The sequence below is a fragment of the Dendropsophus ebraccatus genome, unplaced genomic scaffold (genome assembly GCF_027789765.1).
Source record: "Dendropsophus ebraccatus isolate aDenEbr1 unplaced genomic scaffold, aDenEbr1.pat pat_scaffold_1064_ctg1, whole genome shotgun sequence".
Taxonomy (NCBI): domain Eukaryota; kingdom Metazoa; phylum Chordata; class Amphibia; order Anura; family Hylidae; genus Dendropsophus; species Dendropsophus ebraccatus.
Window position 1 is genome coordinate 39,712 of NW_027208481.1, and position 13,437 is coordinate 53,148.

Below are 13,437 nucleotides of genomic sequence, written 5' to 3' on the forward strand. Positions count from 1 at the left end.
ATGCATGACAATATCCTGCTGGCCTTAGAAGCAGCTGACTGACATTGTGTGCTGTTCTGTAGTCTATTATCTACAAGTATACCCAGATCCTTCTCTATCAGTGACTCTCCCAGAGTAACTCCCCCTAGGACATATGATGCATGTGGGTTATTCGTACCCAGGTGCATAACTTTACATTTATCCACATTGAACCTCATTTGCCAAGTGGACGCCCAAACACTCAGTGTGTCTAAGTCATCCTGTAACATCTGCACATCCTCCATAGACTGTACTGTACTACAAAGCTTGGTGTCATCTGCAAAGATAGAAACATTGCTGTTAATTCCATTCTCAATATCATTAATAAACAAGTTAAACAGAAGAGGGCCCAGTACTGACCCTTGGGGTACACCACTTATTACCGGGGACCATTCGGAGTAGGAATCATTGACCACCACCCTCTGGGTACGATTATTAAGCCAGTTTTCAATCAGACGTCCATGAGGAACTGTGTCAAACGCTTTTGCAAAATCCAGGTACACGATATCCACAGCCACGCCGCCATCCAGGCTTCTACTTACCTCTTCATAGAAACATATTAGGTTGGTTTGACAGCTTCTGTCCTTAGTAAAACCATTCTGGTTATCACTTATAATACTATTAGCCACTACATATTCCTGGATGTAGTCCCTTATAAGCCCCTCAAATAGTTTCCCCACAATGGACGTTAAGCTTACGGGTCTATAGTTACCTGGGGAAGTTCGAGAGCCCTTTTTGAAGATCGGCATTACATTTGCCTTACGCCAGTCCCTCGGCACAATACCAGTAAGCAAAGAATCACGGAATATTTCATACAAGGGTAGAAAAATTACAGAACTGAGTTCCCTAAGAACTCTGGGGTGCAATCCATCAGGCCCTGGAGCTTTGGTTACATTGAGTTTGTTTAATTTATCTTGGACCATATCTATAGTAAACCAGTTCAGTACATTACATGTGTTAGCAGCACTGGCCCCACCCACCTCAGTACTGGCCCCACCCACCACAGGTGAGGAGGTAGGTGGCGGAGGAACTGTCTGAGTGGGCAAAGAGACTCAGGGGGGAGAGGCTGGCACAGGTATGGGTAGGTGAGGTGGACAGGTGAGGTCTGAAAGGGCAAAGAGTGGCAGAGGGACTGGGCAGCACGGACGCAAAAAAAAAGGGAAGGGGAAAAAAACGTATTTGTAAGAAAAAAAAAAGAAGGTGCCCACTTATTTCTGATTAGTGATTAGTTCCTGATCAGAACAAGAGAGACGGGGGGGCACAGGGGTGGACAGGTGAGGGGGTGTGGAGGAACTGTATGAGGGGGGAAAAAAAAAGAGGCAAGGGTGGAGGATGGCACAGGGGTGCGCAGGTGAGATGGGGGGAGGAACTGTCTGAGGGGGCAAAAAAAAGGGCAGGGAGAGAGGATGGCTTAGGGGTGGGCAGGTGGAGGAACGGTCTGAGGGGTCAAAATGAGGCAGAGGAGGATGGCACAGGGGTGGAAAAGTGAGGTGGGCAGGTGAGGGGGAGGCGCAGAGGAACGGTCTGAGGGGGGCAAAGAGAGGCAGGGGGACCACTAGCAGCACAGAGGATGCTGCTAGCAGGATCTCCCTGCATACACTATGCCACCGATGGCCGCGACAGCACGGGCGGCACGGAGCGGCGCAGGGGGAATCAAGACAAAGAAAAAACTATTTTTATTTTTTACAAAAAAAAACAAAAACCTGTGCCCACTTGTTGCTGATCAGTGATGAGTAACAAGAGAACAAGAGAGACAGGAGCAGCAGCAGTAGAACTACTGCTGCTGCTTCTGCACAGTCAGAAATTTCAGGGGATCAGCCAGGCAGCACAAAGAGAGCACTGCTGGCTGATTACCCTGCACCAATGAGGCTGGCACAGATGGGGGGAGCACAAAAACAGTGGGAGGGCACAGGGGAGAAGGAGAGGATGACGGGGGAGAAGAGAAGGATGACAAGAGGCTGATGAATGGGGGCGGATGGCACATGGGGGCGGATCTCACAGGGGTGGGGGCAGATGGCACACGATCTCCCTGCTAAGGGCACCACTCACATACAACCTTTCTGCTCGCCAATCCTGACGAAAAGGAGGGCGAGCAGGGAGGGATCAATATTTTAGATCGCCCGTGATTGGCCAGTTGCTGGCAAACAGCCAATCCGGGCAATCGGGGGGCGGGGGTTACGTGGCACACGGCCCCAGGCATAACCGTGATTAGTCCTGTCTCGGACAGCACCAATCACGGTTTATTTCCCACAATGCACCGATTTATTGCCCACAATGCACCGGTATTGCTGTGATTGGCTGCCCTTAATTGGACAGCCAATCACAGCGATCGTGATGTAGTGGGGGACACGATTCCGAGGCTGCAGGTGAGCAAAAGATAGCTGCCGAGAGGATCAGCAGCCATCTTTACTTTAAATGTTATTATTAACCCCCTGCAGCTGCGAAATGCCCTGGACGTACAGTTACGTCTAAGGTCGTCTGGGAAATGACTTCCATGGCGTAACTGTATGTCCAGGGTCATCTAGGGGTTAAAGCATCATGTGAACATGCTCTAAACGAGCTCACTCACTATAAATGCAGCTGGCACCTTCCTACTGTCTTAGGGCCCTATAACATTGAGTGATAATCCGCTGAGTAATAGCAATGCACGGCCAGCGGCTGATGTATCTGTAAATAAAATAAATTACCTCTCCATGCTCCCTGGTGTTCTCTTTGCTTCTGTCTGCAGCCTTTGGTGGAATTTTGGTGGAGTCGTTCTTTTATTTACAGATTCATCAGCCACAGTCCGCACATCGCTATTACACGGAAGATTATCGCTCCATGTAATAAGGCCCTAAGGCAGTTGGAAGGTGCCAGCTGTATTATAATTTGTGTCCTTCTTATTATATTTATGCAAAATGTATATAAATCTGACACAATGTACCCAAATAAATATACTACATTTTAAGAGGACCCTGTGCCCTCTTCTAAAAAATAAAAAAACTTGCACTAAAAAGGTCATCTTGGAAGGAAAAAAAAAATATTTGAAGAGTACCTGTCAAGAACAATAACTTTTGACATGTCTGATCCCATCTCAGCACTTGATTACTATGGGCTCCTGCTGTAATCGAGCACTGATGTGAGAGATCAATGCAGTACATATGTACTGCATTGCTCTCTATGAGAGAATAGTGTAGTAATCATAGAAGTACCCGAGGGGGACTTCAAGTTAAAGTGTGTATTAAAAAAAAAAAAAGGTTTTCATTAATAAGAAAAAAATCCCATAATAAAAGCTTAAGGGTGCCTTCACACCTACCGGATCCGCAGCAGATCTCACGCTGCGAGTTGCAGCGAGATCCGCTGCGGATTCAGTCCTATTCATTACTATAGAGAACATACTCGTAGTGGGATTGACATCCCACTGTGAGTATGTGCTTTAACCCCCTGTTGCCCAGCACTGATTGGCTGAGCGGGACCGGACCCGGGAGCCTGACATGCAGCCAAGCCGCCAGAGCAGGTAATGTATGCTCTCGGCGGCGGGGCTGCGGGCGACAGGGGATTAAAGCACATACAGCGGGATGTCAATCCCGCTGCGAGTATGTTCTCTATAGAAATGAATGGGACTGGAAACTGCAAACTCGCTGCGGATATGGTAGGTGTGAAGGCACCCTTAATCACCTCACTTTTCCCATTTTATAAAATGATCAGATTTCTGCTCTTGCATGGTATGCAGCACCGCCAAAGTGCAAAATTAATGATATTTGGTCACATCAAATCCAGAAGCATTTTAATAAAAAGTGATCAAAAAGTCGCTTATACACAAGCAAGGTACCAATAGAAAGTACATATTATGGCGCAAAGAATAACTTCAAAAATAGCCCCATAGACCAAAAAATAAAAGCTAAGGATGATAAAAAAGCAATCTTAAACAACTTTCATTTTTTAAAAGGTTTTTAATTTTTTAAAAGCAATCAAATAAAATAAAAGTTATATAACTTGACTATCATTGCAATCGTACTGACTTGGGGAACATATATAACATGTCAGTTTTACCACAGGATGAAGCAAGCCCCCTTTTTTTTTTTTACTTTTCAATTACACAGTGCAAATCTTTTTCCTTTTTTTCCGGTTTTGCTGCATTTTTTATGGAAAAATTAAGTCTGGCATTACAAACTGCTATAGGTAAAAGGATCCTGTGGGTCTGTAGGTAAAAAAAAAAATGAAAATTGGCCTGGCAGAGAAGGAGTTAAGTGAAAGCAGTAAGAGGGAACACAAAGCTCTCTGCTGCCACTAATGTTTGGGTTAGGAATTACAGAGCTGCCCAAGCCCTGGTGATAAGATAATCCTTTAATAGTCCCACCATGGGGAAATTCAGTGTGTTACAGCATTACGGTTAAGGTAAACAAAGAGAAGAAAAGGTAAAAAAGATACAATAAAAAAAAAACAGACTATTTTAGTTCTTTTTATGGATTGATCTCTGCATGGGTCGGTGTTGGTTGTACAGCCTAACCGCTCCAGGAAGGAAGGACTTTTGATATTGCTCCTTCCCACACTTTGGGTGAATTAAATGGTCACTGATAGTACTGCCCAGTGCTATCACGGTCTTGTGCATAGGATGGGAGTCATTCTCCAGTATGGAGCTGATCACTGTCAATCCTTCGCTCCCCCACCACCTGCACCGGTTCCAGGGGGTTTCTAAGGACAGAGCTGGCCCTTCTGATCATCTTGTCCAGTTTGTTCCTATCGCTGGTTGATACGCCGCTCCCCCAGCAGGCCACTCCGAAGAAGATGGCTGATGCTACTAAAGAGTTAAAGAAGGTCCTAAGGAATGCCCCCTGGACTCCAAAGGCCCTCAGCCTCCTGAGTAGGTAAAGCCTGCTGTGACCCTTTCTGTACACTAAGTCCATGTGATCAGCCCAGTCCAGCTTATTATTGAGGACCACACCCAGATATTTATACGTGTTCACTGTCTCAATGTCCGTCCCCTGGACTTGGAGGAAATATGCACTTGCACCACCATCTCCTTGGTCTTTCCAGCATTAATCCTCAGGTGGTTCCACTGGCACCAATCAACAAAATCCCTGTTCACCTCTCTGTACTCCCTGTTGTCTTCACCTGTGATAAGGCCTACTATGGCAGAGTCATCATCAGAGTACTTTTGTAAGTAGCAGGTAGGGGAGTTGTTCCTGAAGTCTGCAGTGTACAGTGTGAAGAGGAAAGGAGCAAGAACTGTACCCTGAGGTGCCCCCGTATTAGAGATGACAGTATCTGACACACAGTCCCTGGCTCTCACATACTGAGCTCAATTTGAGAGGTAATCTAGGATCCAGTTTAAGAGATGGAGATCCACTCCAACAAAGGCCAGCTTGTCTCTTAGTAGCCTCGGCTGTATAGTGTTAAAAGCACTGGAGAAATCGAAGAACATTCTCACAGTGTTCCCCGGTTTCTCCAGGTGAGAAAGGGCTCTGTGTAGAAGGTGGATGATGGTATCATCCACCCCAATGCCCGTCTGATAAGCAAACTGGAGAGGGTCCATGGCTGGGCTCACTAGAGGGCGGAGATGTGTGAGAACTAATCTCTCCAAGACCATCAAGTGGGATGTCAGTGCTACAGGTCTATAGCCATTCAGGTCCCTTGGATGTGGTGTCTTTGGAACTAGTACCACGCATGATGATTTCCACAGTTGTACCATTTCTAGCTTTAGGCCCATATTAAAGTGGTTATCCAGCACTACAAAAACATGGCCACTTTTCAGGTGTGGTTTGCAATTAAGCTCCATTTACTTCAATGGAACCGAGTTTCAAAACCCCACCCAAACTGGAGACAACAGTAGGGGGAAAGAGGCCATGTTTTTGTAGTGCTGGATAACCCCTTTAAACATATATGTAATAATACCACACAGCTGGTCCCCACAAGTCTTAAATAGCCGGGCACTGATGCCATCTGGCCCTGCAGCCTTTCCACCCTTGATCTTTCTGAGTTCCTTTCTCACCTGGGCACTTGTGAAGATCAGCCTGGAGTCAGATGACTGACTGTTACATTCATTGATTCTCTCTTACCCAGTCTTATCACTGCCACCAACACAGAGCACTGTACTATATATTATTATGTATTAAAACATGCTGTAAGGGACTTCCGATTCCAGTGCCATGCGGTGAAGACGCACAGCGCTTCAGCTCCGCGCCCTCAGTGACTAAACGGCTGCCTACTACCCGCACTACTGACCGGGACTCTGCTAGCTGGACTCTGGTGGGTCACTCTACCCTACCATGGATCGTTTTGTCCAAAATAAAAAGGTCCGCGGACCAGAGGTTAGTCCCAAAACAGAGCTGGAGGGAGCGCACGCATGGCGATGCAATGGCGTACGGCGCGTCTGTGCTTGACTCCAGGGACAGCTCTCCATCCTGTTCCACCAGCTGCTTGTCTGACGGTGAGGACACTCTTAAAATGGACTACAAATGCTTAGCCCTTGCTGTGGCAAAGCGGATTCTTCCCGATATCCAGGAAACTTTAGCCACTACGGTCTCGGCCTCCTTCAAACTTATACAGGCTGACATAGCCCAACATGCTAGCCGTCTAGATGAAGCAGAAACACGTATACTGCACCTGGAAGAAGGTATGGACACAGTAGTCCCTAGAACCAAAGATTTACTTGCTGACAATCACAGACTGTGGGAGAAAATATATGACCTGGAAGACCGCTCCAGGCGGAATAATCTAAGGGTACTAGGAGTCCCAGAGTCTGTGACGCAGAAAGAATTAGCAGGCTTATGTGAATCCACCATCCCGTCATTGCTGGGTTTGCCGAACAAATGCAAGGTGGAACAGGCCCATCGCTTAGGTCCCGACACTAGAGCACAGCCACAGGGAATTGAACATGCTGCCCTACAACAACGATCCCGGCCGCAGCAGATGATCGTCAAATACCTGGATTATTGTGACAAAACTGAGATATTACGTGCATTTCGAAGGCTGCGTGATGATCTGATTTACCAAGACAAACTGCTCATCTTTGCTGATTACTCGGCGGAAACTACACACCATCGGAAGTTATTTTCACCAGTATGTATGCACTATACCGCCAGAAGATACGTTTTGCCTTACTACACCCGGCCACCCTACGAGTCTTCCACCAGAACACTTACAGAACACCGGAAGAGGCTAAACAGGGTCTGCGCTTGCCTACAGAACTGACTCCTGAACTGGTTAATAGGTCCCCTACCTGGCGCAAATCGGTATCCCCACGTGCAGGGGAGAATACTAGAGGCTCAGCGTTCGGGGAAGATTCTGACTAGTACAGTGCACCTAAGGAACAAAGACGTTGCAGTTCATCCCTTCCTGATCTGTGAATTCTCTACTTGGGCTGGGCCTCTGGCCCGCAGTTAACTGGAGCTGGCTACCTGCTTGCTTTGGATGGAAGGGTACTATTAAGAAGGTCTTATTAAGGATGTTGGTCCGGCTATTACTAATGAGTGACTGTTTTGGCTGCCCCTTCTATTTGTTATTTTAATGCGGAAGCTGTCATGTTATAATGTTCTACGGAGGAGCTGCCGCATGGAAAAAAAGAGAAGTCCTTAGACGTTGCTCTCTGGCTAGTAAGGGAGTCAGGTGTCAGCCAGAGCAGCCTGTCAGTTATGTTTTTGGGGGAGTTTTTGTTCAGGCGGAGGCGGGGGGGGGCTCTCTTGCAGATCAGAAATTCATCCATTTTCCCTATAGCCATTGCTCTGCCAATATGTGGCCACCATGATTCCGCTAATTTCATAGAACGTGAAAGGGCTCAAATCACCGAATAAGCAAGTAATGCTTTTTAGGCATCTGAAACGGTTTCTCCCTGACTTGGTTCTTTTGCAGGAGACCCATATGACCCAGGAGGAAACTATGGGTGTATGGGTCTCCTGCTATTGAGCGCAAGGCTGGAGTACTTATTTTGGTAAGCAAGGCATTCCAGGGAGAGGTCTTGGACTCCTCCCATGACGGGAAGGGAAGGCTGTGTACATTGCATATTCGCATTGGGTACCGAAGATATTATGGTATATAATGTATATGGCTCTAATGCCAACAAGCCTGGTTTCTTTAGCTCTCTCACTGACCGCCTACTTTCTGACTCTATACCTAATAAAATTGTAGCGGGTGACTTTAATGAGGTAACGTCTCTCCGGGAAGATAGGTCCTCCAATCGCATAGTTACTACCCCTGCCCCGAGCAGGCTCTCCTCCTTGGCAGATATGGGTCAGAAGGTAGGCCTTAGTAACACGTAGAGGTATTTACACCCTGATTCCAGGGAATTTATGTAGAGAAGCAGCTGTACAGTTTGCAGACTGTCTAGGCACATAAAACGCTTAATTCAGAGGTCAGAAAGGTCACTCCTTATCCTGGAACTTACTGAGAGAAGATTGCAGGGTGTTGTGCTGTGCAGGACTGCTATTCCTTTCCTCTCTGTGATCACTCACCCACCTCGACCCCTCCCCTCTCCAAAGACCATAATGGACACAGAAATCCTGCTTCTTGTGAAGTGAGGGGGGACCTAGGAAAACAGAAGTACAGAAGGAAACTCTTTTGCTTAATAAAATCTATTATAGAGTTTCTTAAAATCGCTTGTATTATTGATACTTATTGATTTCTGAAAAATTACATTTAAATGACAGTTACACTTTAACATGAGCAAAGCTGTGCATGCTATGGAAAACACTCAGACCCCATAACGCTAGCCATACATTACAATATGCTCCCAATAACCCTATCGCCTCCACTTGGATGATGTTACTTGTGACTATGTAATCTGAGGTGCAGCATCTTGGGATAGTGTTTGCAAACCACTTGGGATGAAATTCAAAATGAAAGATGAATTGGCATTTTAACAAGCTCTGTGACCTGGATCCCTCTCCTGTGGTATCAGATTATATATGAAGGAATAAGTGACAGTGAAGTGAACAGCCATTTCATAGGAGTTTAATATAAGAAATGCTACGCTTTGGAAACTTTCAACTATTATAGGGCATGTTACCAAGCATTGTAAGAAGAAATGATTATTAGTAGGTGGTCAAAGTGTGTCCACCATAAAGACCACTCATCTATATCTACTGCTTCTCAGCAAAACTTTCAAAACTAACACAAAGTCATAAGTACGCATTTCTACTCAATTGTATACGCTCACATGCCACTTTATGGCCATCTCATTCAAGAGGGTCCTTAACCTAGAAGGTGTTATGCTACATGGCAGCCATCGCCACCACAAGACCAGCACCCACAGAAGAAGAGTAGAGAGATGAGCAAACCTCAAGCATGCAGCATTTAGATAACCGGTGGCTGAACAAGTTTAACAAGCTGAGCAGCTTCGGGGAGTTCTACTTATGGCTATATCCATGTCTTCCAAGCAGCCTTAGGGCTGGATCCAACTTCCTCAGCCGCCAGTAATCAGATGCTGCATGCTCCGGTTCAGATAAACCAAAGCGTGCTTAAGGGTTTTCTCCTCTCCATAGAAGAGACCCAGTGGTCAGACAAGCCCACTGCTGCTACAGACCAAAGACCCACCTCTGAGCTCACCTGTGGCCCCCACAAGCAGTCCCGGTGATCGGTGCAGAAAGCCACCACCAGTAGATTGTCGAACGAGGCCAGATTTTAAACTTTCTATTTGTTACTGCACTTAATCGGCTCTGCTATATCGCTCATCCGGCTCTGCTATATCACAAACGCAACTTTCCTATGTCGCTCACTCAACTCTGCAATGCAACTTACTCAACTCTGCTATATCTTGTGCATATCAGCTCTGCTACATCATGGACCAATCAGGCATAAGCATTGCATGATGGGAGATGTAGTTTTCTGGCTGGCGCCATGTTGAATATAGTTCAGCTTTTTAAAAAACTTGTAACTATGGAACGGAAGTAGCTAGAAAGATGGGAGACGGCTCAAAATTCTCAGGGGGACTTTGTGAGCTAGGTTTGGGAGCATTTAATTTTTTTAGCTCTTGGTGGGAATACCCCTTTAAGCGAACAACGGACACTATTTCAAGTTATTCACACACAGATTTTTTTTTTTTTTTTGCTCGTCCTTTCACCGTCTTTTTAAGGAAATTCAATGGACCTTTACAAATAGCCATACCCCCAGCATGGAAGGTGTGACTGTGATGTGACTATGCAGCGTGTTAGAATTATCCACGGGCACACCCGTATCAAGGCCCTATCTTTAGCTGTATACTGGGCTTTGCGCCCGCCAGACATATGATTACTATACCAGTAAGAAGTCTGACAATGCGCATACATTGTGGTACTGCAGCATGTATGATTTAAAGGGATACTCCAGGCAGGAGGATAAAGGCAACACTGTCCATTTACCTCCCTGGTTCCAGCGCTAGGCTCCTCATCATGCTGCTCCAGACTGTGGTGCCCGACCGCTTCCTGATCTGTGACGCGGCTTGAGACGTTCAGCAGCAGAGGCAAGATCACTCTACAGCTGCTGAATGGCTGAACGGGCTGGAAATAGATTTATGTTTATAACATCCCTTTAATGAATGACAATGATATAAAACCTGTAGTAGTTATAATATCTGGATGCTATATAATCAGTCATAATGTCTTCTTTACTTCAGTCACACTTTGTATCTGCACTGACCGTAGTCTTTGTCAACTCAAAGTCGTTGTCTTCAATAAAGATTGATGATACCCCAGTGGGTGACCCTTCCTTAAAGGTTTTAGTTGCAAACAACAGTGATACTTTGAAGCTATTAAAAATGAGCAGCTGCCCCCATTTATCACCTTCCGGTAAGATATTATAACTGTATTACCTTTATATCATTTCTTATTACTAGTGTATCTCAGACAGGGAAAGACGTAAAGAGAACCAATCAGTATGATTGTGGTGATATGGTTCTCTCAGGCACCGTATAGAGCAACTGTAGCTTTAGTAGGCAGAAAAACAAGTTTTATTCTGCTGCGTGAAACAGGAAGAGGGGCGGCACCTAGTCATCTGGGCGGGGAGCCACCCAGGACTAGTCACTGTTCTCTGCTGGTCGGCAAGCAGTGCAGCGATGATTGACAGGTAGAGGGGCCACTAAGGGTTCAATCTGTCTGTCAGGAAAACGTCGTGACTAGACCTGGGTGGCTTCCTGCCCAGATGACTATTTGCCGTCCCTCTCCCTGTTTCATGGGGCAGAATAAAACTTATTTTTCTGCCTGCTAAAGCTACTGCTACTAAAGCTACAGTAGCTCTATACGGTGTTTGAGGAAACCAGATCAGCACAACCATGCTGATTGGTTTCCTTTAAATAAGCCACTGCCAGACCCTTCCGGCTGTTCTTCTGGAGAACAAAGAATCATGCATGTTGAAATTTAAGATGGGCAGTCCTTTTCCCTGGAACATAAACAGAATAAAAATCTTATATGCGTTAGAGGGTTGGCTGGTTCCATTGAAACTGATAGGTTAAGCTGACCTTTGTGATTGGCCACCTTAATATGGGATGGATACTCTGTGTCTGTATGAGATATTAATTTGCTTTAATAGCAGATAATTCCCATACTATACCATTTACAGCCTGACATTTCAAAAACTTTTGTTACGTCATAGAAACATATCAAAAGTTTTTTATGAGCCGGGGACTGAATAGGCAACCAGCCGGAAGCAGTATGCACTTAGCACATTCTCTTCTGGCTCTGTTATGTGACCTGGATGGAATCCCAATGCAGGTCTATGGGGCAGTCCAGGTCTCATAGACACAGAGGGGGAAGTGAACACAGTTTGACTGGTTGGACCCAGCCCCTTGTCCCCCAGTAGTTTTCTCATGTTATACCGTTTTTATCTCAATTAGGAATTTTGTGTATGGCCAATCAATGTCATGGACTAAGAGAACTTGCCCTGAATTACCATCTCCTGAGCGATGAATTACTGTTGGCTCTTTCAACCGAAAAACATGTCCGTCTTGAACATCTTCGTATTGATGTAGTCAGTGAAGATCCAGGTCAAACACAATTTCACACCATAAAGAAGCAAAGCTGGGACACCCTCATCAGACATTCTCCGAAGGTCAATATTGTTATGTACTTCTTCCTATATGAAGAGGAATTTGATGCATTTGTCCTAGAAGAATCCCCAGTTCCTCATCTCTACTTTGGCCAGGCAGTGAGCAAAGCAATGCTAGATCGTATCGGCATGAACTGTCCGACTCATCGAGCTTGTGGTTTGTGCAAATAGACTTCATCCTTTGGACGATGAGCTGATTCGTATCGCTGGCCGCTGTAAAAGCCTGACCACCATTGGACTCTGAGAATGCGAAGTGACTTGCAGCGCATTTGTTGAGTTTGTAAAAATGTGTGGAAGGAGACTTACACAACTTTCTATTATGGAGGAAGTACTTATCCCAGACAACAAGTACAATCTGGAGCAAATTCACTGTGAAGTTTCAAAGCATCTTGGAAGAATGTGTTTTCCGGATATGATGCCGACATGGTAGACTAAGGAAGAGACCTAGAAAGTGTCTTACTTTTGCTTGCTATGCAATTCCACAAAACTAGATCCAACATCACATGAGGTTGTCCTTGCAAACCAAACAAATAATCATTTCAAAACGAACATTATTTAACCCCATCACATAGGGAGCTGTTTTATAGGAGGATACTGGGCTAGTAATATAGGGTTTAAATTATACAACCATAGAGTTATTGTTAAAGAAATATGTTCAAAGAAATATGGATACTTGCAGATATTTATCAAAGCTTATGATAGGCTCTGAGCCTAAATGGAGCACTTTAGGTACTGTGTATGTTAAGGTTTCACGGCAGATTTCTCATTACTCATCACTTTCTCACGTTATGTTGCATAGAACTGAACATGCAGCCTGAAGTTATAGGGCCCCGATCAAAGGCAATACCAACACCCCCCAACTCTCTCATATATTGCATCACTGTATATGATGACAAGTTTTATATAATCTATGGGGGATTGTGGTCTCTGACTGCTTAGAGACTGAACTCCTATTGCTGTGCTACTAGTGAAATCTATACATTCAATATAGTAAAGCGAAAAGAAAAACGACACATAATGAAAGTGTGAAACACTCTTTATATAACTCATTGTAATTCTTGTAAAGTTGACAGATTTCTCATGTTTGGTCACACCACTATTAGTTTAGATCCAATATGTTAGAACAAAAGCAGACAGCACTGCTTCACTTTCAGCTGCACTTCAGACAGTGCCGGCATGACCATGCGTCAAATAGCCACCGTGGTGCTCAATCTCAGAAACCATGGAATTGCGTAATAGAGAATATAAGATGGCACTCACCAGGCTGTAGTGAAACAAAGTCCAAGTTTATTCCAGGCTAGTGGGGAGCTGGGGAGAACAGAAATCGAATGACCGCAGTTTCGCGGCAGACGCCGCTTTGTCAAACTCGCACGTGGTCTCCATGTCACTCCTTATGTGCAAAACTTTATACAAAGTGAACAAATG

At 45.3% G+C, this 13,437-nt stretch overlaps 1 pseudogene; it reads left to right on the forward strand.

Moving 5' to 3' along the window:
- The first annotated feature begins 8,222 nt into the window (after positions 1–8,222).
- Positions 8,223–12,470, forward strand: LOC138774735 (F-box/LRR-repeat protein 3-like; annotated as a pseudogene).
- Positions 12,471–13,437: the final 967 nt, after the last annotated feature.